We start from the raw sequence: 23,300 nt of genomic DNA, 5'->3' as shown, positions 1-23,300 counted from the left end.
TGGATTCTAATCCCAGCTCTGCCACTTGTCTGCTGTGTGATCTTGGGCAGGCCACTTAACTTCTCTGTGCCTCAGTTACCTCAACTGTAAAATGGGGATAAAGTCTGTGAGCCCCACGTGGGACAACCCGATTAGCTTGTATCTACCCCGGCACTTAGAACAGTGCTTGGCACATAGAAAGCACTTAAATACCGTACTGATTAATTGTTATTATTAAATACCTTTGATTGATTTAGAGTGTAAGCACCTTGCCCAGTGCATATTGACGATGAAGAGGAAATCACATTTTAAAAATAAGCTCACTTATGTCATTATGGTCAGGGCTAATTCAGGGGGGAAGAATAAGTAACCTTTTCTTCAGATTGGGAAATCGAAAAACGCTTTAAGAATGTCAAACGTCGTCTGCTTCTTCCAGTAATCAAATAAAAGTACGGATGTTTTTAATGGATCGAGATGACAACCCATCATTCCTCATGTGAAAGGCCTTCAGAAAGACAGATGCAGCAGGAGACGTGCTGCCTTATAGAACAAGAAAACTGCAATTGATACGTCACTTTCCTTCCTCCTGGGACATCCACAATTCCTCTCTATTTTATCATCCCTCTCAGTTGCTCATCTTCTTCCCTCTTCACCACAGGTTTCCGCTCTCATTTCCCTCTGGATTTCCTCCCTGCTAAATGGGAACTTTTGTGTTTCTGTTGAAGTTTTTTTTCCCCTTTTGAGAGCTGTTCTAAGTGTGTGTGTGTGTGTGTGTGTGTGTTTGTGTAAGAGAGGGAGAGAGCAAGAACTTTCTGCGGCGTAGGCCTTTGGCTTAGGCCCTAGGGGACACCCCACTCTCAGCCAGCCATGCCCTTGAGTTATATATGCAATAGCAGAGATGGCTAGCACAGAACCATCCGCACTCTCTCACCCAGTTGCCTTGGGCCCAGCAGCCATGGATCAGGTCAACCCTCCCACCTTTGGACTCTGCCTCCTCGTGTCCTGATTCCACACAGCTTCTCTTCTGAGTGCTACCCTCCGGCCGGTCTTTTGGCCGCGGGGATCTCCCCCAGTCCTCCGCTGTGTCGGTCGGGTCGAGGATGGCCTTCACTGTGGCTTTCAATCATCTCTCCTGCCTTTCCAGTTGCCCTTTCCAGCCCTCCACCCAGCAGCTACTTGGGCATCCTGCGGTGGTTTGGAATACGTGTCCGAAGAATTCAGTTCCGGGCACCCTGTGGCCGCTCAACAAACACTGGGTGTTGGAAAACCTTGGAGCGTATTGAATCCCGTCCATTATTCAGAGCAAGGCGTGGATTCCCATTTGTCCTGAAGATTACAGAAAACCCCAAAGACAGATGAGGTAACTTTGTGCAATTAAATAAGAAGCGTAATAGATACGTGGTTGTTGAACAGCAGGGTCTAGCGTGCGACAAGACCTCTTTAGACGACTGCACAATTCACATCCAAAGCAAGCCATTTCAGAATGGCAAAAGGATATCAGAACTATCCGGAGGGGCTAGAGATCCATCTCTATTCAGGACACCAGTGAAGAACCCAGAGATATCCTAGTTCCATGACTTCTTAGTCTTTCTAAAATAGAGAAGTGAAGCTTCTTGTGCAGATACTGATCCACGTAGAAACAGACTGTGAGCTCATAATAATAATAATTATTATTATGGTATCTAAGGGCTTACTATGTGCCAGGCACTGTATTCATCCATTCAGTTGTATTTATTGAGCGCTTATTTTGTACTAAGCACTGGAGTGGAAACAAGTAAATACAGGGACCGTGTCTACCAACTCTCTTGTATTGTACACCCCCAAGCGCTTACCACAGTGCTCTGCACACAGTAAGTGCTCAATAAATACCACTGATGAATCAGGGAACAACAGAGGACCATCCACAAGGTCTGTGTTTTCACATCCCTGCTCTTGTTTTGCCTTGTGTACCACTTGCTCGTAGTAAAAGGAGTTTGCCGTCTATAATTACTTAATTATGCTCATCTATTCTTGACAACATCCTAAAAGCCAAGTCACGTATGATACAAATATAGCTAATTAGATAAGTAGGAATTAGGAGCCCTATAAGGCAATTCACATTTGCAATAATGAATTCAGCTGATTAAAAATCCCCAAGTGACTTGTTAGCTTCCTTCTTGATAGTTTTCATTCTGGGATTTTATCGGGGGGTTTCTCTTGAGTCTCTGGGGAGGGAGAAAAGATACCTTTGGAAACAGGGACACGATCCCTTTTGGGTAATGGAGGGGGTGGAGCATCTGGGTGGGAGTGCGAAGAAGGGAGGTCCCTGGATGAAGCGTGTGGTCTTGGAACGCAGAACGCATATCCCTCAGGCAGTGATTTTTGTTGAGCGCATACTGTGTGCAGACTTCTCTACCGAGCTCCTACTGGGTCAGAGCTCAGTAGTGAGCAGCTACTGTGTGCAGGTGTTAGAGAAGCAGCATGGCTCAGTGGAAAGAGCCCGAGCTTGGGAGTCAGAGGTCATGGGTTCGAATCCCAGCTCCCCCACTTGTCAGCTGTGTGACTGTGGGCAAGTCCCTTAACTTCTCTGTGCCTCAGTTACCCCATCTGTCAAATGGGGATTAACTGTGAGCCTCACATGGGGCCACCTGATTACCCTGTGTCTACCCCAGTGCTTAGAACAGTGCCCTGCACATAGTAGGCACTTAACAAATACCAACATTATTATTACTCTGTTCAGAGCTCAGTAATGATCGCCTACTGTGTGTGTAGCTCTGTACCGGTTGCCTGTTACGTCTAAGAGTTCTGTGGTGATTGCCTAATACGTCTAAGAGTTCCGTATCGAGTGCTTACTGTGTGCAGAGCTTGGTAGTGAGTTCTTATTGTGTAAAACTCCGTAGTGAATGCCTACCATGTGCAGAGCTCTGTACTGAGCACATACTGTGTGGCGAGCTCTATTCCGAGTCCTTGTTACGTGTAAGAGTTCTGTACTGAGCTGCTTCTGTGTGCAGAGCTCTTTAGTGAGCTCCTATTATGTGGAAGAGTTCTGTAGTGAGCGCCAACTGTGTGCAGAGCACTGCATTAACACACTTGGGGGTGTACCATATCGTTAGAAGACACGCTCACTACCGTCAAAGAGATTCAGGAGACAAAGCAAGGGTTTGGACAATGGCCAGAACCTCGGGCAATTTCCCCCGTCTCCCTCGGAAGATCCTCACCTTCCTGGGATGGGCCACGACAGGAAAAAAACTTAATAAATCTTCCTTTGCATTGGAGGCTGGCCATGAGGGGAGATGTGGAAGCACCCATTTCTCCGGGAGCAAGCTGCTCGGAAGCTAGCAGCTGGGAGGCTGGGCCTGAGACCATAGAAATCGTCCAAGAGAAGTAGCATGACGTAGTGGATAGAGCACGGGTCTGGGAGCCAGAAGGTCATGGGTTCTAATCTCGACTCCTCTACTTGTCTGCTGGGTGACCTTGAGTAAGGCACTTCACTTCTCTGGGCCTCAGTTACCTCATCTATAAAATAGATAAAAATAAAATAGGGATTAAGACTGTGAGCCCCACCTGGGATAGGGACTGTGACCAACCCAATTTGTTTCTATCCACCCTTGTGCTTAGTACTGTGCTTGGCACACAGTAAGTGTTGAGAAGCAGCATGGCTTAGCGGCAAGAGCCCGGGCTCGGGAGTCAGAGGTCGTAGGTTCTACTCCCGGCTCCGCCACTTGTCTGCTGTGTGACCTTGGGCAAGTCACTTAACTTCTCTGTACCTCAGTTACCTCATCTGTAAAACTGGGGATTAAAAAATGTGAGCCCCACGTGGGACAATCTGATTACCCTGCATCTACCCCGGCACTTAGAACAGTGCTCTGCACATAGTAAACACTTAACAAATACAATAGTTACTAAGTGCTTAACAAATACCATAATAATGATTATTATTGTTATTAAGACTGAGTTTCAAATTCAGTCCACAGGGATGGCTGGGAGGCTCTGACCTGCCCTGCCTGTCTCCTCCCTCAGATGTCTTCCACGTACCGGAGGAGGGTGGGCAGCTCACTCTCCAGCAGAGATACGGAGGACTAGAGGAGCAGAAAGAGGAGAGAGAATAAAGGGAGGAAGACGAAGTGTGCGGGAGGGTCCCCTGCTTCGTTCGAGTGAAACGGGCCAGTCGGGTCTTCAAGACTAGACTGGAAACTGGCCGGATTTCCAGAATGATCCCTGGTGCTCTTCAAATGTTCCCTGAGAGACACGGTTAGAGTGTCAGGAGGAGCAGGGTGGGGTTTTATCCTGGGTGATAAAATATTTACCGAGTTAGAACTTGAACTGAATTTATGTTGTGGGTAAATATAGACTTTTCTTCTTTTACTGGAAATAGGTTGCCCTTCTTCAAAAGAATGAGCAAATATCCCAGAATGCCTTGCTTTGTGTAGAAGAAAATATCCAATTGACGCAAGACCTGAGGGACAGGGCGGTCTAGCGGAAAGAGAGAGGGGCACAGGGCTGGATATTTGGCTGCAATCCCAGTTTTTTCATTGGTCTGGTGGGTGATCTTGGGAAGTCACATGTTCTCTCTGAGACCTTATTTCCTAATCTCTTAAATATGAATAATACCTCTTGCCTCTCCCTTCTTCCCTTAGATTGTGCGTCCGTGTGGGACAAGGACTGCGTCCCATCTGATTATCTCGTATTTACTCAGCGCTCGGCACCATCGTAAGCACTTAAAAATAACCAACTCATGTTGCAGGCAGGGAGAATGTCATTGGCCTACCCAGGATGGTTTTTTTTTTTCGTTGTCCTTATCTCTCCCTTCTGCCTTTGACTCAAGTTTATTTCTATCTTGAATATTCCGATTAACACTCGGGAAGAAATAGGATTATGAGTAGTTGGAACCGAGCTCAGTTCAGCGCTCCTGAAATAAGACAGAGGAGAGACGTGTATAAACGCTTTATCGACTATTTTCCCAGATGGCAATAGAGAGGCAGGGCGAATCGAGATTTAGAAACTAATTCACGGCTGGTGCTTTCTTATGGCTAATTCTCTGAGACAAAATTGCCATCTTTTATTGCCCTCATTTCTAGCCATCATTTCAGGGAAAAAACCAAGAGTTTCATCCACTCTTTTAAAATAAGTTCCCAAAGCTGACCTTTTAGGCAAATATTGACTCCTTTCCTGCTTCCCCGGCCAACTCTCTCTCCAAAAATGACGTCTTTTCGTCCCGGCCTCTGACAACAACAACTTCTCTCTAGTATGAGAGATGGCGGCCACCGGCCATTCGCTGTACTAAACACTCAGGAGAGTGGGTTGGAAGGTGGGATGAATAAAGGGGGCGAGTCAGGGCGATGCAGAAGGGGGTGGGAGGAGAGGAAAAGAGGGCTTAGTCATGGAAGGAGGCCTCTTGGAGGAGATGTGCCTCTATATGGGCCAGCGGCTGGCTACTTTCTCAGCCTCTCTTGTAAATCCCTCCTCGGTAACAATATTTTCAAGGAAGATTCCTCCAGTCCTTCTCTCAGGGAAGACCCTTCCCTGACCTTTACTCTGGGGTTTTCATGGTGAGCAGACTGTCAGCACGATGGCTCGCCACCACAGTCACACTGCAAATGATAATAATGATAATAATAATGATTGTGGTATTTAAGTGCTTACTCTGTGTCGAAAACTGTCCTAAGCATTGGGGTGGATACAAGATCATCAACTCCCATGCGGGGCTCAGAGAGTAAGTAGGAGGGAGGAAAGGCATCGAATCACCACTTTACAGGTGAGGAAACCGAGGCCCAGAGAAGTGACTTGCCCAAGGTCATACAGCGGGTTTGTAGTGGAGCCAGGATTAGAACCCAGCAGGTCCTCTGAGTCCCAGGCCTGAGCTCTTTCCATTAGGCCACTCTGCTTTTCAGTGTATAGTGTTTGGTCACTGGAGTGGGGTGAAAATTTTGCCTTTTTTTTCTGGGAGTCAGAGAGTTGCTACCTTAGGGGTCCTACCTTCCTTCGTCCCCAGGATCGACCAACCACCTGCCATCCTGTGCTCCAAAGGTCCTTCTTCTCTTCACTAAAGGTCCCTCACCACCCCTACGGCCTCCAAAGCCTCCAGCACCCACATCTGGAGCCCAGCACCAGCCAACCCCTCTCTCGGACAGAAAATGAGTCTCAACGCTTATCGGTCAGAAGCCCTTCCTCTTTCTGCACGCAAATTACCCTTAATGGCGCCGAATTAGTCAATCAAGAAAGGGACGAGTCTTCCAGACAAGACTGGGGTCTTCCGAGCCACGTGATTTCTTTAGTTGAAGTCACCGTTTCTGCAGTCGGAGGGTGCAGGGGGATCTCCGGGAGATAAGATGCCCGCTCGTCCCTCTCCATTCATTTATCCGTATTTATTGAGCGCTTACTCTGTGCACAGCACTGTATTAAGTGCTTGGGGAGAGTATAACACAACAATAAACAGACACATTCCTGCCCACAATGAGGTCACCGTCTAAAGCGGGGAGACAGGCATTTGTGTCTGATCTAATTGTCTCGTAACTTACCACGGTGTTTGGTATCCAGCAAACATTCCTGCACTTAAACGAGCAGAGGACATACTTAAAAAAGATAAACTGAGGACAGGCTTAAATAACATGGCTCCCAGTGGACCACGGGAGGCAGTGGGGAGACAAGGAGAAGCTGCGTGGCCTAGTGGAAAGAGCGTGGGTATGTGAGTCTGAGGACCTGCGATCTAATCCTGGCTCCATCACTTGTCTGCTGTGTGACCTTGGGCTAGTCACTTCACTTCTCTGGGCCTAAGTTACCTCATCTGTAAAATGGGGATTAGGACAGTGAACCCTATGTAGGACAGTGACTGTGTTCAACCTGATTAATTTGTCTCTATTCTAGTATTCAGTACAGTGCCTGGCACCTTGTAAGCACTTAAGAAACACCATTAAAAAGAAAAAAGAGTCAAAACCTACCCAGGGCTTGAGCTCGGACAAGTCGCTTAACTTCTCCGTGCCTCGGTTTCCTCATCTGCAAAATGGGGACTCAATACCTGTTCTCCCTCCCACTTGTTCCATGTGCTCCATGTGGGACTGATTATCTTATATCTATCCCAGTGCTTAGTACAATGCTTAACACATAACGAGCACCTAACAAATACCACAGGTAGCATTATTATTTGGACGCCTTCCTGTTGAGTTGCGACGAGTAACGAAGTTCTTCTGTTGACGAGGCCGACATCCCTGGTTCCCCATTATGGGAAGGAATGGGATTAGAAGATCTGAAGCACCCGGATGGAGGCCTCGTAGTTTTGGAGCCAGGCCAGAATAAAAGGCCCGAGTCAGAGCACATCCTGACGAGTGGGAGCTAGGATTCCACAAGAGGCAGGAAGAGGAAGAGGTTGATAAGCGTTCTCAGTCTCTGGTTTACAGCGTCCTGCTCACTGTAAGCTCTTTGGCCTGGACTAAACAGAAAGAGTGGAGGAGATAATGAAGTCTGTACAGCCCACTAGGTTGCAAGCCCCTTGAGGAGAGGGATCATGTCTACCAGGTCTATTGTATGGTGTTCTCCCACCAGATTTCACCGTAAGCACTCAATAAATACCACTGACATATGGATTCATGGATCAAAGAATCCGGTAGTTTGGGTGGGGTTAAGGGGAAAAGAGTCAACTCATGCGTTTGTCTAAATGATGGTAGAAAAGCAGCGTGGCCTAGCAGAAAGAGCCTGGGTATTGGATCAGAGGATATGAGTTCTAATGCCAGCTAATGTCTGCTTTGTGATCTTGGGCAAGTCATTTAACTTCTCTGTGCCTCAATTCCCTCATCTGCAGAATGGGGATTCAATATCTGTTCTCCTTCCTACTTAAACTGTCAGCCCCATGAGGGACCTGCTTACCTTGTATCTGCCCCTGTGTTTAGTACAATGCTTGGCACATACTAAGTGCTTAACAAATACAATTATTATGATGATATTGATGGATATCTCAGTTTTCTTCACGGCCTGTTTCTTCTTCATGGAAAGTTCATACCCTCTCTGTTTCACTCCTCTCACTGTAGGCAGGGAATGGCACTCTTTATTGTTGCATTGTACTTTCCCAAGCACTTAGTACAGTGCTCTGCATATAGTAAGTTCTTAATAATTATGATTGAATGAAAAATGTCTGCATCTTCTCACAGGGGGCAAACTTAGCCAGGGAAAAAACATGGAAAAATTGTGGGGTTGGCTTTCTGGCTCTTAGTCATGAAAGTTCATGGTCCCGCTCTCTTCAGTAGTCATGGGCAACAGCTCTTTCAGTTAATCAATCCCCCTGTAGACCGTAAGCTTATTGTGGGCAGGGGAAGTGTGTGCCAACTTTGTTATCTTGTACTCTCCCAAGTGCTTAGTACAGTGCTCAGCACCCAGTTAGCATTCAATAAATACTATGGATTGATTAGCATTTATTGAGCTCGTTCTGTAAGGAGAACTCTTACATGATCCCTGCCCTCGAGAGCTTACAGGGTGAGCAGTGAAGAACCTAGAAACTACTTCTATATCCACGGGCTCCTGCCTCTCATTTTATATTTATTGCACCCGATTACTTTTACAAAAAATGGTATTTAAGTGCTTACTATGTTCAAGGCACTGCAAGCACCGGCGGCAGATGCAAGCTTAATCAGGTTGGACGCAGTCCGTGTCCCACGTGGGCTCACGGTCTTAATCCCCATTTTACAGATGAGGTAACTGGGGCACAGAAAAGTGAAGTGACTAGCCCAAAGACAAACAGCAAACCCGTGGTAGAGCCGGGGTTAGAATCCAGGTCCTCTGACTCCCAGGTCCCTGTTTTTTCCACTATTTGATTTGGTTCTAATTATTTCAGTCTTTCCTGAAGTGCCCTTTGACAACCAAGTCCCATCCCTGCTTTTCTATCAGAAGCTCCTTGTGGGTTATGGAGTAGGTCTAATATCTTTCACTATTTTCTCCAGTGCTGAGGACAGTGCTCTGCACACAGAGTAATCATAATAATAGTAATAATAATTGTTTAAGCGCTTACTATGTACTGTGCACTGTATTAAACACTGGGGTGGATATAAGCAAACCAGGTTGGACACAGTCCCTGCTTTATGTGGGGGCTCACAGTCTCAATCCCCATTTTACAGGTGAGGTGACTGAGGCCCAGAGAAGTGAAGCAACTCACCCAAGGTCTCACAGCAGACAGTTGGTGGAGCTGAAATTAGAACCCATGACCTTCTGACTCGGCACTCAATTAATACCACTGAATGAATGAATTTGCCCTGCCTCCAGAATCACCATTGTAGTTAGTTGCTGGTTCACTAGTGGATCAGACTGGGCTTGTTCTCAGAAGACGTACAAGAATTAGTATTGCAGGAAATCTTGTGGACACTCCTCCGTGTTTGTTCGGACAACACAGTAAATCTGTCCAGCCTGCTTTCCGCTCATTATTTACACCTCTGTCACAGGTTTATTTGCCTTGCTTCTCAGGAAATTAGAAGTATCCTCACTAAACCTATGTTTAAATGTGGACACTCCCTTCGGTCCAATATTTAATCATAGAGGCTGGCTGGAATTGCTGGCTCTAGAAGAGCTAATCTTATCAAAAGTTAAACTCCATCCCTGTTAGCATAAAACATCTTTTCCACCCTTAGGACCTAGTAAGAACTCTCCACTTATACTCCACCTGAAACAGTCAGTCAGTCAGTGAAGGTGGAAGGGGCATATCTGTCCATATTTGAAAGTGATGTGACAGATACAATTTTTGTGGACGAACAGGGCAAAATCAATCAATTAATGGTATTGGTTGAGCATTTACTATGTGCAGAGCACTGTTCTAAGCACTTGGAAGAGTATGAGAAGACAAATCATAATTAGCAGACACATTCCTTGCTCATAATGAGCTTCCATGTACTCCAGGGAAAGACACAAGGCCGGGAATCAGGAGATCTGGGTTTTAATCCAGGTTCCGCCTCTGGCCTGCTATGTGACTTTGGACAAGTCACTTAACCTAACTGGAATCTCGTTTTCCTCATCTGTAAAATGGTGATCATAATCTATTCTCCATCCCTCTTAGACAGTGAGCCCTAGGTCTGATCAATCAATCAATGGTCTTGACTGAACATTTTCCATGTGCAGAGCACCTTGGGAGAGTATAAGACAGGAGAGTTGGCAGACACGACCCTTGTCCACCACGAGCTTACAGTCTAGAGAGGGAGACAGGCATTAAAATAAATTTTGAATATGTACCTAAGTGTTGTGGGGCTGAAAGTGGGCTAAATGAAAGTGCTTAAAGGGTACAGATCCAAATGCACTGGAGAGACAGAAGGGAGAGGAATGAAGGCTTCATCGGGGAAGGCCTCTTGGAGGAGATTTGATTCTAATAAGGCTTTGAAGGTGGGGAAACTGGGGGTCTGCTGTATAAGAAGGAGAAGGGAGTTCCAAACCAGAAGGAGGAAATGGTCAAGAGGTCGGCAGAGAGAGAGATAGACGAGATCGCGGTACAGTGAATAGGTTGCCATTAGAAAAGGGAAGTGTACGGGCCGGGTTGGAGTAGGAGTTTGAAGAGGTAAAGTAGGAAGGGTCCAGCAGACTTAGTCCTTTAAAGCCGATAGAAGTTTCTGTTTGATCTGATGGTATTTTATCTACCCCAGGCTTTAGCACAGTCTTTGGCTTAATAAATATCATCATTATCACACACTCGTACCCTTCCAAGTGCTTAGTAGAGTGCTCTGCCTACAGTAGGTGCTTAATGAATACCTCAGACAGTGCTTTAATCCCTTTAGCCCCAGCCACCAGAATCTAGGGTGGCTCAGGGCCCAGGAGTTTTTCTGAGGGGTAGACAGGAGGAGGGGGAGAGAGGAAGCCTTCCGTCTCCATTGATGATTTCTAGCAGTGCCTAATTATTATTATTATTTTCATCACTATGATAATAGTAACTGTGGTATTTGTTGAGCGCTTGCTAGATGCCTTGTGGAAAGAGCATAGGCCTGGGAGTCTGAGGACCTGGGTTCTAATCCTGACTCTGTCGATTGCTTTCACTTAACTTCCCTGGGCCTCAGTTTTCTCAACTGTAAAATCAGTCAATCAGTGATAATAATAATAATAATGTTGGTATTTGTATATACTGAGCACTCACTATGTGCAGACTACTGTACTAAGTGCTTGGGAAAGTACAAGACAACAGAGTTGGGAGATGTCTTCCCTGCCTACAACAAGCTTAAGGTCTAGAAGACCGTTAAATAGTATTGATACCACAGTTATTTTAAAAAAGAAAAAAAAGAAGAGTTTGGAGGAATATAAGAGGGCAGGCTATGAGCTGTAGCTATAGCTCATGTCTCAATCAAATGGTAGTACTTACTGAGCGCAGAGCATTGTACTACGCACTTATTATGGTGGTCGGCACACAATAAGTGCTCAATAAATACCATTGATTGGAAAGTGCCATACGACGGAGTTGGTTGACTCATTCCCTGACGGCAAGCAATTTACCATCTAGAGGGGCCTTTAAGATGCCCCATTAAGATCAGGCCATTGGACATTGTGAAGGTAAACCAAGCTGCGGGCGTCTTATACAAAGAGTGGAAGAGTTATGAGTAGAAGTGATTACACTTGGAACGACACCAAGTTCCGCTGCTGCCTTTACGCTGGGCAGAGGCCAGCTCGTGGAGCTTGAAGAGAGATTTTTCTCTCCAATCTTCTTGTTCAGGCCCAGGATCAGCCCCCTAGCACTTGTGTCTGTATCTATAAATAAATCCATTTATTTATATTAATGTCTGTCTCCCCCTCTAGACTGTAAGCTCACAGTGGACAGGGACCAGCTGCCAACTCTGTTATAGTGCACTCACCCAAACGCTCAGTACGGTGTTCTGCACACAGTAAGCACGCAATAAATACGATTGAGTGAGTTGCAGGATTTTTCTTTGGCCCAACTGGAGAAAGGTGGCCGCTAGCCATGAAGCAGCTACCCGTGAGAAGCAGTGCGGCTTAGTGGATAGAGTACGGGCCTGGGAGTCAGAAGGACCTGGGTTCTAAACTCAGGTCTGCCACGTGTCTGCTGTGGGCCCTTGGGCAAGTCACTTAACTTCTCTGGGCCTCAGTTTCCTCTGTAAAATGAGTATGAAAACTGTATGGGACATGGACTGTGTCCAACCTGAGTAGCTTGTAACTACCCCAGCGCTCAGTACAGTGCCTGACACATAGTAAGCGCTTAACAAATACCATTAACAAAAAAGGTGAGCACTCAGGAAATAGAGCACTGGCCTGGGAGTCAGAAGGTCGTAGGTTCTAAACCTGGATCCTCCACTTGTCTGCTCAGTGACCTTGGAGAGGTCACTTCACTTCTCAGTGCCTCAGTTACCTCATCCGCAAAAGGGGGATCGAGACTGTGAGCCCCACATGGGATAGGGACTGTATCGAACTCAATTTGCTGGTATCCACCCTAGCGCTCAGTATGGCGCCTGGCACACAGAAAGCTCTTAACAATCAATAGTATTATCAATATTCTTAATATTATCAATATTATTCTTATTTTTAAATTCAATTGACCAATCGATCGATTAATTCCAACCCAACCGCATTCCCGGCGGGGGGCGTCCAGACCCGGCCCAGTCCGGAGAGGCCTTCCCCCGACCCTGGTCTCTCCCAGTTCCGCCTCCAGAACACCGCGGTATTCCACCTCCTCGTTCGGCTTAGGGAAACCGCCCGCTTCTTAATGCGTTTTTAATTTACTCGTTTGAAGAAATAGGATGGGATTCCAGCTCGCACGGGGTAGCTGAAAGCTGTGTTTAGAAAAGCTGTGAAGCTAATGGACCGTGGACAAGGTTTGCTGCACCATCCGCTGCCTGGCTAATTAATAGCTGCTTCAGGGCGGGAGGTTCGGAGGAAAACGAATTACGTCTTTCTACTCCTTTCTATTCCTTTCTACTTCGGATGTGAGCCCCGTGTGGGACAGGGACCGTGTCGGACCTGTTTAGCTCGCGTCTCCCCCATAGTAAGTGCTTAAGAAGTAATAATAGTAATTATAGTACTTGCTAAGTGCTTACTATGTGCCAGGCGCTTTTACAAGTACCGGGTTAGATACAAGATCATCAGGTTGGACACAGTCCCTGTCCCACATTCATTCATTCAATCGTATTTATTGAGCGCTTACTGTGTGCAGAGCACCGTACTAAGTGCTTTGGAGAGTACAATAAAACAAAAAGCAGACACATTCCCTGCCCGCAATGAGCTTACAGTCTACTTCGCATTCTAAATAGGAGGGAGTAGAATTTAATTTTCATTTTATAAATGGGGTAACCGAGGCACAGAGAAGTTAATGATAATGTGGGTATTTGTTAAGCGCTTACTATGTGCCGAGCACCGTTCTAAGAGCTGGGGTAGACACAGGGGAATCAGGATGTCCCACGTGGGGCTCACAGTCTTAATCCCCATTTTCCAGATGAGGTAACTGAGGCACAGAGAAGTTAAGTGACTTGCCCACAGTCACCCAGCTGACAAGTGGCAGAGCTGGGATTCGAACTCATGACCTCTGACTTCAAAGCCCGTGCTCTTTCCACTGAGCCGCGCTGCTTCCCTGAGCACTTGAAAAGTTAAGAGACTTGCCCAAGGCCACACAGTAGACACATAGAGTTGGGATTAGAACACAGGTCCTTCTGACTCCCAGGCCCGTGCTCTTTCCACTAGACAATACTGCTTCTCAATTATTATCATTACAAATATTACCTAGATTTGGGGATCATTTTTAGCCATCAGTGGATTCCATCACTCGCCTGATCCATCCTCTTACAGACCAAGAGTGTGGCAGGTCAATCCTGTGGCACTGGGGAAAAGACAGAAGGCCCCTTCCCACCGGGGCGTTTGAAGCACTCAAAAATGTGTCCCCAAATTCCCAGCTGAGTCACCAAAGGTTGCTTTCACGCTCTTTTTTTTCCAGCATAAATTATATTTGCCAATTTTTGTGCAGTATGAAATTTATAAAAACCCTTTCTCCTATTCACCAATAAATCCTAAACCATGCTGATTCCTACCATTTGCTGTTTCTCGTTTCCAATTAGCGTGATCTGGATGAAGCTCCAATCCCACCACCGCCATGATTATCTTTATCGGAGACTCTAATGCTAAGTCAGCGCAGAAATAGAAAATGTATGATTTCCATATCCAGATGCCCTTATGGGGAGCTTGACAACAGCTCAATCTTATTTTAATCCACACAGCAAATCTTCGTACATGTGTTCTCAGCCAAATGCGCGTTCTTTAATTTTCCGGGAAAGAAAAAAAAAAATCAATTCAGGCAAAATACTCTTGGAGAAGATTTTCACAGTGTGGAGAGCCTAATATTTACAGAGTAAACAGAGCCGGGTTCTGCCTTACCTGACTGGGTAACAAATACAAAGGAGATTTCTGCTGCCGGGAGCCTTGGAGATGTTAAGTTGAATGTCTGAAAGGAGGGTTTGGAGTGGTGGTCTGGAGCTCCTTAAGGACTGAACATTGGGCACCCACCCAAGCTACATCGGGACTCTCCAGTTGGATGGGAAGCGAGAAAGAGCCTGGAAGAAAGCAGGCCAGAGAACACTTCTCCTCTCTCCTGCTGATCCTATTGGTAGCGTGGCCTAATGGACAGAGCACGGGCCAGGGAGTCAGAGGACCTGGGTTCTAATCCCGGCCCTGCCTCTTGTCCGTTCTGCGACCCTGTGCGAGTCACTTCGCCTCTCTGGGACTCATTTACCTCATCTGTAAAATGGAGATGAAGACCGTGAGCCCCATGTGGAACAAGGGCTGCGTCCAACCTTTCATTCATTCATTCATTCAATAGTATTTATTGAGCGCTTACTATGTGCAGAGCACTGTACTAAGCGCTTGGGATGAACAAGTCGGCAACAGATAGAGACAGTCCCTGCCGTTTGACGGGCTTACAGTCTAATCGGGGGAGACGGACAGACAAGAACAATGGCACTAAACAGCGTCAAGGGGAAGAACATCTCGTAAAAACAATGGCAACCTAATAATCAGGAATCTGCCTTATCGCTTAGAACAGTGCTTGGCACAAAGTAAGTGCTTAACAAATACCATTATTATTATTATTATTAATAATCAATCAATGGTATTTATGGGATACTTACTGCATGCAGAACACGGAACAAGGTGTTTGGGAGAGTATAGCACAATAGAGTTGAGCAAGGGCCCTGGAATCAGAAGAAGAAGGTTCTAATCGCAGTTCAGCCACTTGTCTGTGGTGTGACCTTGGGCAAGTCACTTGTACAACGCATTAGCTTCTATCTATCCCAGCTCTTAGTTCAGGGTTTGACACATAGTAAGCGCTTAACAGATACCTTAAAAAAAAACTGATTAAGAAAGGCTGCAGGAAAGGAGCTGGGGAAGGAGACAGTTCAATGTTCAACGAAAGCCGGGGTTTGGGCTTGACCTCAGCCAGTTATGTCCTGCTCTATGACTCAGAATCCTCAACGGACTTTCGCACCGGTTTTCCCGCACCCCCCACCACCCCCGGTAAGGCTCGTCTGCTCTAAACTGCCCCGGACCCCCAGTAGCCACGACCCCAAGCGGGATACCCCTTCACCCACCGAAGGTGGCCCCAGTCACGGGATGGACAAGGTCCACCCTAAGCCCGTCCTTCTCGGCTCCACCGCCGCAGATCAAAATCACCAGCTCCGTTTACTCTCGGCAGATTGGGAGGAATGACTGAAAACTTAATTGACTCCACAGTGGGGAAAGACGGGAGTGTAAAGAGAAGCTTAAAGTGGATCAGAGCATCACTCTTGTTATTACTGAAGAGTGAAATTGGCTCATAGAGGAAAAAAAGACAGGACGGTTATAAATCTGGATATTGATGCACTAGTCCCAGAGCATTTGGAGGCAAGGGTGCTGCGCAGGATGTGATTAGGCTGACAGTCTATAAGGAGAGAGAGATGAGGGGTGGGGGGCTTAGGTGAGTCCACATGAGGGTCGAAGACGTTGGTGACATTGCCATGGAGACCACCATCCCAAGAAAAATGACGAGCGGCTTTCGGTCCAGAGACCTGCTAACGTGGGAAGCTGAGGTGGAGTTTGTTGCCACAGGAAGTCGTGTGGATCAAAATTCCTAGGGGCCTCCAGGCAGAATAGACCGGCTCATGGTTGAGCAGTGCCCAGCAGGTGACCAGAGGGCAGGTCAAGGGTGTTAGGTGGCTCCACCCTCTCGGTTGGGCAGGTGAAGAGAAGGTGACCTTTGGCTGGTTCCACCCAGGATCCTAGTGCCACGAGCAGCACTCCAGGACCTTCTCCTTGCTTCTGGAGGGCTGTCTGTGGGGGTGCGTTTGAGACAGAAGCCTCCCAGGCCTCCTCGGACCAAAATAGACCGAGGGGGGGAGACACCATCATTCCTGTTCTCCAGACCAGCTCTGCCACAGCAGGTCAAGAAGCAGCATGACCAAGTGGGAAAAGCACAGGATTGGGAGTCGGGGGAAAAAAGGATTCCGGTCCCGGCTACCTCACTTGCCTGTTGTGTGATCGTGGACAAGACACTTCGCTTCTCTGGGCCTACTATCCTCCTCTGTAAAATGGAGATTCAACATCTGTTGTGTTTTCCCACTAGACTGTGAGTCCCACGTGGGATAGGGACTGGGTCCAATCTATCAATCCATCATTCAATCCATGGTATTTATCAAGCTTTTAATGTGTGCCAAGCACTGGACTAAGCACTTGGAAGAGGACAGTACAATAGAGTTTGTAGTCACGTTCCCTGCCCTTCAAGGATCTTGCAATATAGGGATGATCTAGTAATCTCATTGCATGGTACCATCTCGAGTGCTTTTTTTTATGGCATTTGTTAAGCTTTTAATATGCGCCAGGCACTCTACCAAGCACTAGGGTAGATAGAAGATGCCAGATTGGACACAGCCCCTGAATCAGCTGGGGCTCACAGTCTTAAACCTCATTCTACAAATGGGATAACTGAGGCACAGAGAAGCGAAGTACCTTGCTCAGACAAGTGCCGGAGCCGGGATTAGAACCCACATTCTCTGATTCCCAGTCTCATTCTCTTTCACTAGGTCATTCTGTTTTGTTTTGTTTTATTTGATGGTATCTGTTCAGCCCCTCAAGGTCGCACCTGGAGAGTTTTCAGCACCTGTCTCATCTACAAGAGGAAGAATCAAGCGGAGGCATAGCCATTCCATTCCTAACTTGGGCAGTGGCCAGAGAGTGGAAGGCAATCTGCTATAAGTCAAAACTCACCTGTTCTGGACAATGGTAAACCGCTTCTGTATTTTTACCAAGAAAACTTTATGGTTACACTACCAGAACGATTGCACATGGAGGTGGGCTGTTCGGGAAGAGATGGATCCTTGGTGTCGCTGTGGGTCGGACACGGCTCGGCAGCATAAGACTACAACAACCTGTTAAGCATTTACCATGTGCCAGGCACTACCCTAAGTGCTAGGGTAGATACGAGAAAATTAAGTTGGACACCGCCCATGTCCCACGTGCGGCTCACAGTCTTAATACCCGTTTTTCAGATGATGTTTCCAGGACTCTAGAATGAGAGTGAGACTCTAGAATGAGACCGGAGAAGTACCTTGCCCGAGGTCACAGAGTAGACAAATGGCAGAGGCAGGATTGGAATCCAGGTCCTTCTGAGGTCCCAGGCCCATGATCTATCCACTAGGCCATGCTGCTTCTCTGGGTTTTCCGAGTTCTTGGCCATCTGTTGGGGCGTAGTGAACCTAAGCCCTACTGCAGGCCGGGGCTGGCTTTCGGGACAAGGAGTCACCGACCGGCTGAGCTGAGAGGGGAAGAGGGTTCCTTGGCAAAATGGTATTCTCCCTGAAGGGAGCAAACTACCAGAGAGGGGATGTTCTGAAAAAAAAATGGGTGAAGCATCCACGGTATCTCATGAGGGCTCACCACATGCTGGTGACTGGAATAGCAAGATTACTAAAATGCTTTGGCATCATTTAGGCTGGAATCCAAACTTGCCTTGTGGTCTTTAATTATAATTCTGCAAGATGTAGTGTGGACGAATAATATCTTATTGTGCAATTCCCCCGCACTGGTGTCAGGCATCCAAAAGCCTGAAATATTTGTACTAGAAGGTGGAGTGGACCCTACCTGCCAGAAAGCTCTATCAGCCATGAACATTTTTGGAACCCCTTTGGTATTTTGGCCATCGTATTGTGTTTCAGGATGTGGATACTGCAATTTTATCTTCCACCGGAAGACGGGGGGAATTGGATATTCCGTTCCAGGAGAATGCGGCCGTTTCTTCTTCTATCCACCGTGCCTGCCCGTGGGTCTTGTTGGCTGAGATCAGAACCCCTGTCCTTAAACAGCGAGGGGAGTCTTCTCACCTGTTTCCTGGATCTGTCAGAAAAGGGAAGAAGCCAAAAGTCTCCTCAGAAAGGCCCAAGTTGGGGCCGGGAGGTCAGTTGACCAAGCGAAGGGACCCTTGGGCCTCCTGTGAGGCGAACGGGCGTCGGATTCTGGGCCGGGCCGAGTGAACAGAAGTTGTGAGACATGGAAGGTTGGAGAATTCTCACATGCAACTTCTTGAACAACTTTGTCAGTTACTACTTTTCACACGTCCATCTGCCCTCCCAAACTACGTGGTCCTGGAATTCATCCGCCCCTCTCTGCCCTCGGCTCTGCCCCCAGTTCTGGCCCCGGCCTTGTCAGCCTGGATTCGGGTGCGGTCTTGTCAGCTGGCTTGAGGGGATCGTAGCCAGAAGAGACCATATAAAGCCTCCCTGGAGACAGTTGTAATAATAATAATGATGATGGCATTTGTTAAGCGCTTATTATGTGCCAAGCCCTGTTAGTAGCAATAGTATTTATTAAGCACTTATCAATCAACAACTGGTATTTATTAAGTGCTTACTGAGTGCAGAGCACTGCACTGCAAGCTTTTGGGAGAAAACCACCAAAACCAGAGACTGGGCCCAGCTCCTCAAGGAGTGCGAATAATAATGATAATAATGCTATTTGTTAAGCACTTACTATGTGCAGAGCACTGTTCTAAGCACTGGGGTAGGTACAAGGTAAGCAGGTTGGATGCAGTCTCTGTCCCACATGGGGCTCACAGCCTTAATTCCCATTTTACCGATAACAAGCAAAGTCACACAGCAGACATGAGGGAGAGATGTGGTTGGAACCCACATCCTCTGACTCCCAAACCCGTGCTCTTTCCCCTAGGTCATGAAGAACAGATGGGGCCATCCCCTGAAACAGTAACATTCTCTTCCTCCTTCCTCGCCTCCTTTCTCCCGTCTCACGAGAAACCAGCTGGGAAAAAAATAACATACTCAGAATCACATCCTTGGAGGCCTTAGTTCAAGTGGCCCACGATCTGGCAAATCTCGGATTGCGGCTCCTCGGTGTTTCTCCGTCCTCCGGCTAGGCAGAGGGCCAGAGTCAGGTAAAGAGAATGGAGAGGCTCCGGGTGATTCGGGGCCAGGGGACTTGGAGAGAGGGGAAGAGAAAGGAAATTGAACAAGTCAGCGATCCTAACTCCTTCACTGACTCTTCCTACAGAGCTGCGCCATTGGATTTTATCTTTTCCAAAGTCCTTATTCCAGGCTCCCGGGATCCATCCCTAATTGAATTTCTCTGACATTCCTGCTGGTTCCGCACTCTCGATACCCAGGCCCTGAAAATTGCATTTTCTAGCACCTGTCCCTAAAGAAATTAGAACCTGGGACATTCTCTTCTCTGCCATTTCCACACCGCTTGTTCTGAAAGCTAATTTTCCTTCCCTATCAAAGCAAACAGTGCCTGGAAATGGGATTGCTCGTCGAATTGAGTAGGGGTGGACTTTGAAAAAACAAAAAAGAGAAACAGGATTCTAAAGTCCTGCCTGGTCCACTGATTAAGGATCATGCGGATGTTGAGATTGAAGGTTTTCATAAGGTTTACACAATGATTCGACAGCCAGATATGACATCGGGAAGCAGAAATTCTGTGGCCCGATGCCTCCGTGGGCAACACTGTGCTAATTATGGGTCAGCTCGATTCTTCTCTTCTTGTCAGAGCAGTCGTGGGAAATGAGCTCCCTGCTTAGTGCCTCCCAAGGCAAGTCTCTCTCCTCACTTCTCAGGCTGAGTCCAGGCTGGAGGGGAGAATTCCAAGCTGATGGCTCCCAGGTCCTAGAGGAAGAGCCTAGAGGAAGGTTCCCATCATTAAGCAGTCCACTGACAACTGTTTGGTCTCCCTTCTGCCCTCACCACAGATCAGAACTGTGCCCCATACAGTTGGCAGGCAGAGCAGAGCATTGGCGAGAGGCAGGGCAACCCCCTCCTGGATGTAGGGGAGGGCGGTGGATGGGGGCGAGGACAACAGGGTGGCTTTAGCCATTTCTGTCTCTGACTGAGTTCACCACAGGTGAAGTGGGAAGCCAGCTGCCAGAGCATTTTGAACAAATGGCCTCTGGCTCCATATGAGGAAAGCTCTCTCAAGTTCAGTGGATGTGCAGATGGCCAGTCAATCGATCGATCAATGACATTTACTGAGTGCTTACTGCGTGCCGAGCACTGAACTGAGCACTTGAGAGAAGACAGTAGAACAGAGCGGCTAGACATTTTCCCGGCCCACGATGAGTTTGCAATCCAGAGGGGAAGGTAGATATTAATATAAATAAATGAAGGATGTAGAGCCCCTGGGTGGTCAGTCTCTCTTTAGTCCCTCTCTTTTTTTTTTATGGTATAGTTACGCTCCCACTGTGTGCCAGGCACTGTTCTAAGCACTGGGGTAGATGCAAGGTAATCAGGTTGGACACAGTCCCCGTCCCACATGGGGCTTACAGTCGTAATCTCCATTTTTCAGATGAGGTGACTGAGGCCTAGAGAAATGAAGTGATTTGCGCAAGGTCGAGTAGCAGACGGGTGGTTAGAGCCGTGATTAGCTTTAACTCCTTTAACTCCCAGGCTCACGCTCTATCCACCAGGCCACGCTACTTCTACCGTCTCCAGGGGGCTGGGAATTGTCTCTGCAGGAAATCCGCAGGTGGAGAGACCCCCCTTTCATAGCTGGGAGGGGCTACCCTGCCCCTCCACACCCCTCCCTTCAGCCAGCATTCCTTAGTTGATTGCCTGCAGGAACCCCATCTGATGGTGTGGACAGCTTGGGACACCGGGAGCTCTCCCACTTCTCCTGGAGCTTTCAGGGAACAGACAAGCTTCCGGGGAAATGATTAGCTGGCCCGCCTTACTGGGAAGGGATTTATTTTGGAGTAAGGAATAATCCCTTGATGAATTTCTAAGCGATACACTAGGGAATTTGGCCGGTATGAAGCATCCGAAGAGGCAGGAGCAAAGGCTGAAGGCCCGTGGCGATTTGAGGGATGGTTTGAGGCTCCTAGACACCAGAGCACCAGACCCAGTCGGCCTGCTTGCGTGACCTTGGACAAGTCACTTAATCTCTCTGGTCTCAGTTTCCTCATCTATAAATCCCTGCTCTGCCACCTGTCAGCTGTGTGACTGTGGGCAAGTCACTTACCTTCTCTGTGCCTCGGTTCCCTCATCTGTAAAATGGGGATTAAGACTGTGAGCCCCACGTGGGACAACCTGATTCCCCTGTGTCTACCCCAGCGCTTAGAACAGTGCTCTGCACATAGTAAGCGCTTAACAAATACCAACATCATTATTATTATTATAAATTAGGGATAGGATCCCTGCTCTCCCTCCCTCTTAGACGGTGAGCCCCGTGTGGGATGGGGAGTGTGTCCGATCTGATTTTCCTGGATCTAACCTAGCACCTAGCACAGTGCTTAGCCCATAGAAAGCGTTGAATAAAGACTGAAACTGACTTTACCCAGGAGAATGAGATGAACCGAATGGATTCCAGGACAAAATACAAAGGGAACATGTCCTCTATACTCTAAGCTCATGATGGACAGGGAATGTATCTGCTAATGCTGTTGTATTCTCCCAAACACCTAGTAAAGTGCTCTGCACATAGTAAACGCTCAATAAATATAACCGATTAATCGCTATCCACAAGATACAATTCTCTCTCTCTCCCTCAGGGCAAAAAGGAGAATCGCTGGTTTGGACAAAGTGACTGTCCTGAAGACCCTGGCACCAAAGGAACTCCCTTAAAGTGTCCAGTACATAGTCAGCCGGGCTGTGCTTTCGGAAGAATTTGACTGGAGGGTGAGAATGGAGCTACTGGGCCTCACCCCGGAAGCAGATTGTGTTTCTGCCACTGGATGGAAGAACCCCCTGAGAGCGTATGTATGCGTGCATGTCGCCTCTGTGCATGCACATTTGTGCGTGTCTGTGTACGTGCATGTGTGTGGGAATATGTGTGTGCCTCTGTGAGTGAACAAACAGGTTTATGCATTTCAGAGTGTTCATCTATGAGTGTGCTTGTGAGTACGAGTGGGCGTGTGTGTACGCGGAGTTCCTCGTGGGCAGGACGTGTGTTAGTCAACTCTGCCCTACTGTTCTCTCCCAAGCACCTAGTACAGTGCTTGGAACACAGTAGGTGCTCAGTAAATACCATTGATTGATTGTAGGGGTGGAAATGGGTGTAGACATGAGTGCGGGTGTGTTTGCACGCTTTGGTATTCAAGGTGTTCTTAAAGTTCTTGGACAACTTTTAAATCTAGATAACTTTTAACATAAAAAGAACCGTTAAATGGCTCATAACGGCATAACTCATAATATTTTACTGCGATATCGATTTACTTCCTCCCGCTGCCCCGACCGAGTTTAGTTCTGCTTCTCTTCTGCCGTCGCCCCATGCACGAGCCAGAGAGCCGAAATAAAAATACAGCATTTAAAGTCAATGGCTTGTACATTATTCCACGAACGCTTCAAGCACGTTATGAATTACGTTGCTAAGGACCCTCTAGGGTTTCTTATTATCTCGCGCATCTCCAAAGGGATTCAAGTTCCAAGTTGCTCAAGGACTTTGGAACGTTCTGTCCACAACACCGAATCGCTCCCGTATTATTTATCGAGCGCCTCCCCTGAGCAGACAGTTGTAGTAGACTCCTGGCCGTATACACAAGGAATGATTTAGTCCCATCCCTGTGTTTGAGGAACTCATCATCTGAGGGGAAAGATACTCAGAGAAAGGATGAACAGAGAAGCAGCATGGTCTAGAGGGAAGAGCACTGGGCCTGGGAGTCAGAAGGACCTGAATTCTAATCCCGGCTCTGCCACTTGTCTGCCGTGTGACCTTGGGGGAGTCACTGAACTTCTCTGTGCCTCGGTTACCTCATCTGTAAAACGGGGATTAAGACTGTGAGCCCCCTGTAGGTTATGGACTGAGTCTAACCTGATTAGCTTATATCTACCTCAGTGCTCAGTACAGTGACTGGTTCATAGTAAGCACTTAGCAAATACCATTAAAAAACAAAACAAATAAACCAGACAAAAACCCAAGACTCCAATTTC

General features: G+C 47.4%; 1 long non-coding RNA gene across 2 annotated transcripts in view; it reads left to right on the top strand.

Moving 5' to 3' along the window:
- Positions 1 to 22,687, top strand: part of LOC120638316 — a 36,350-nt gene extending 13,663 nt beyond the window's left edge. Inside the window, exons 2-3 of one of the 2 annotated variants that reach the window (XR_005659910.1) lie at positions 17,002 to 17,157; positions 21,923 to 22,687. This is a non-coding gene — a long non-coding RNA (uncharacterized LOC120638316). Of the gene's footprint in view, positions 1 to 17,001; positions 17,158 to 19,099; positions 19,319 to 21,922 lie in introns of those variants that run through there. The other variant, XR_005659911.1, reaches the window with a different exon arrangement.
- The last annotated feature ends 613 nt before the right edge of the window (positions 22,688 to 23,300 follow it).

Source organism: Ornithorhynchus anatinus, chromosome 4 (assembly GCF_004115215.2).
Source record: "Ornithorhynchus anatinus isolate Pmale09 chromosome 4, mOrnAna1.pri.v4, whole genome shotgun sequence".
In the NCBI taxonomy this organism is placed as follows: Eukaryota; Metazoa; Chordata; class Mammalia; order Monotremata; family Ornithorhynchidae; genus Ornithorhynchus; species Ornithorhynchus anatinus.
This window is presented reverse-complemented; position numbering and strand designations above follow the sequence as displayed.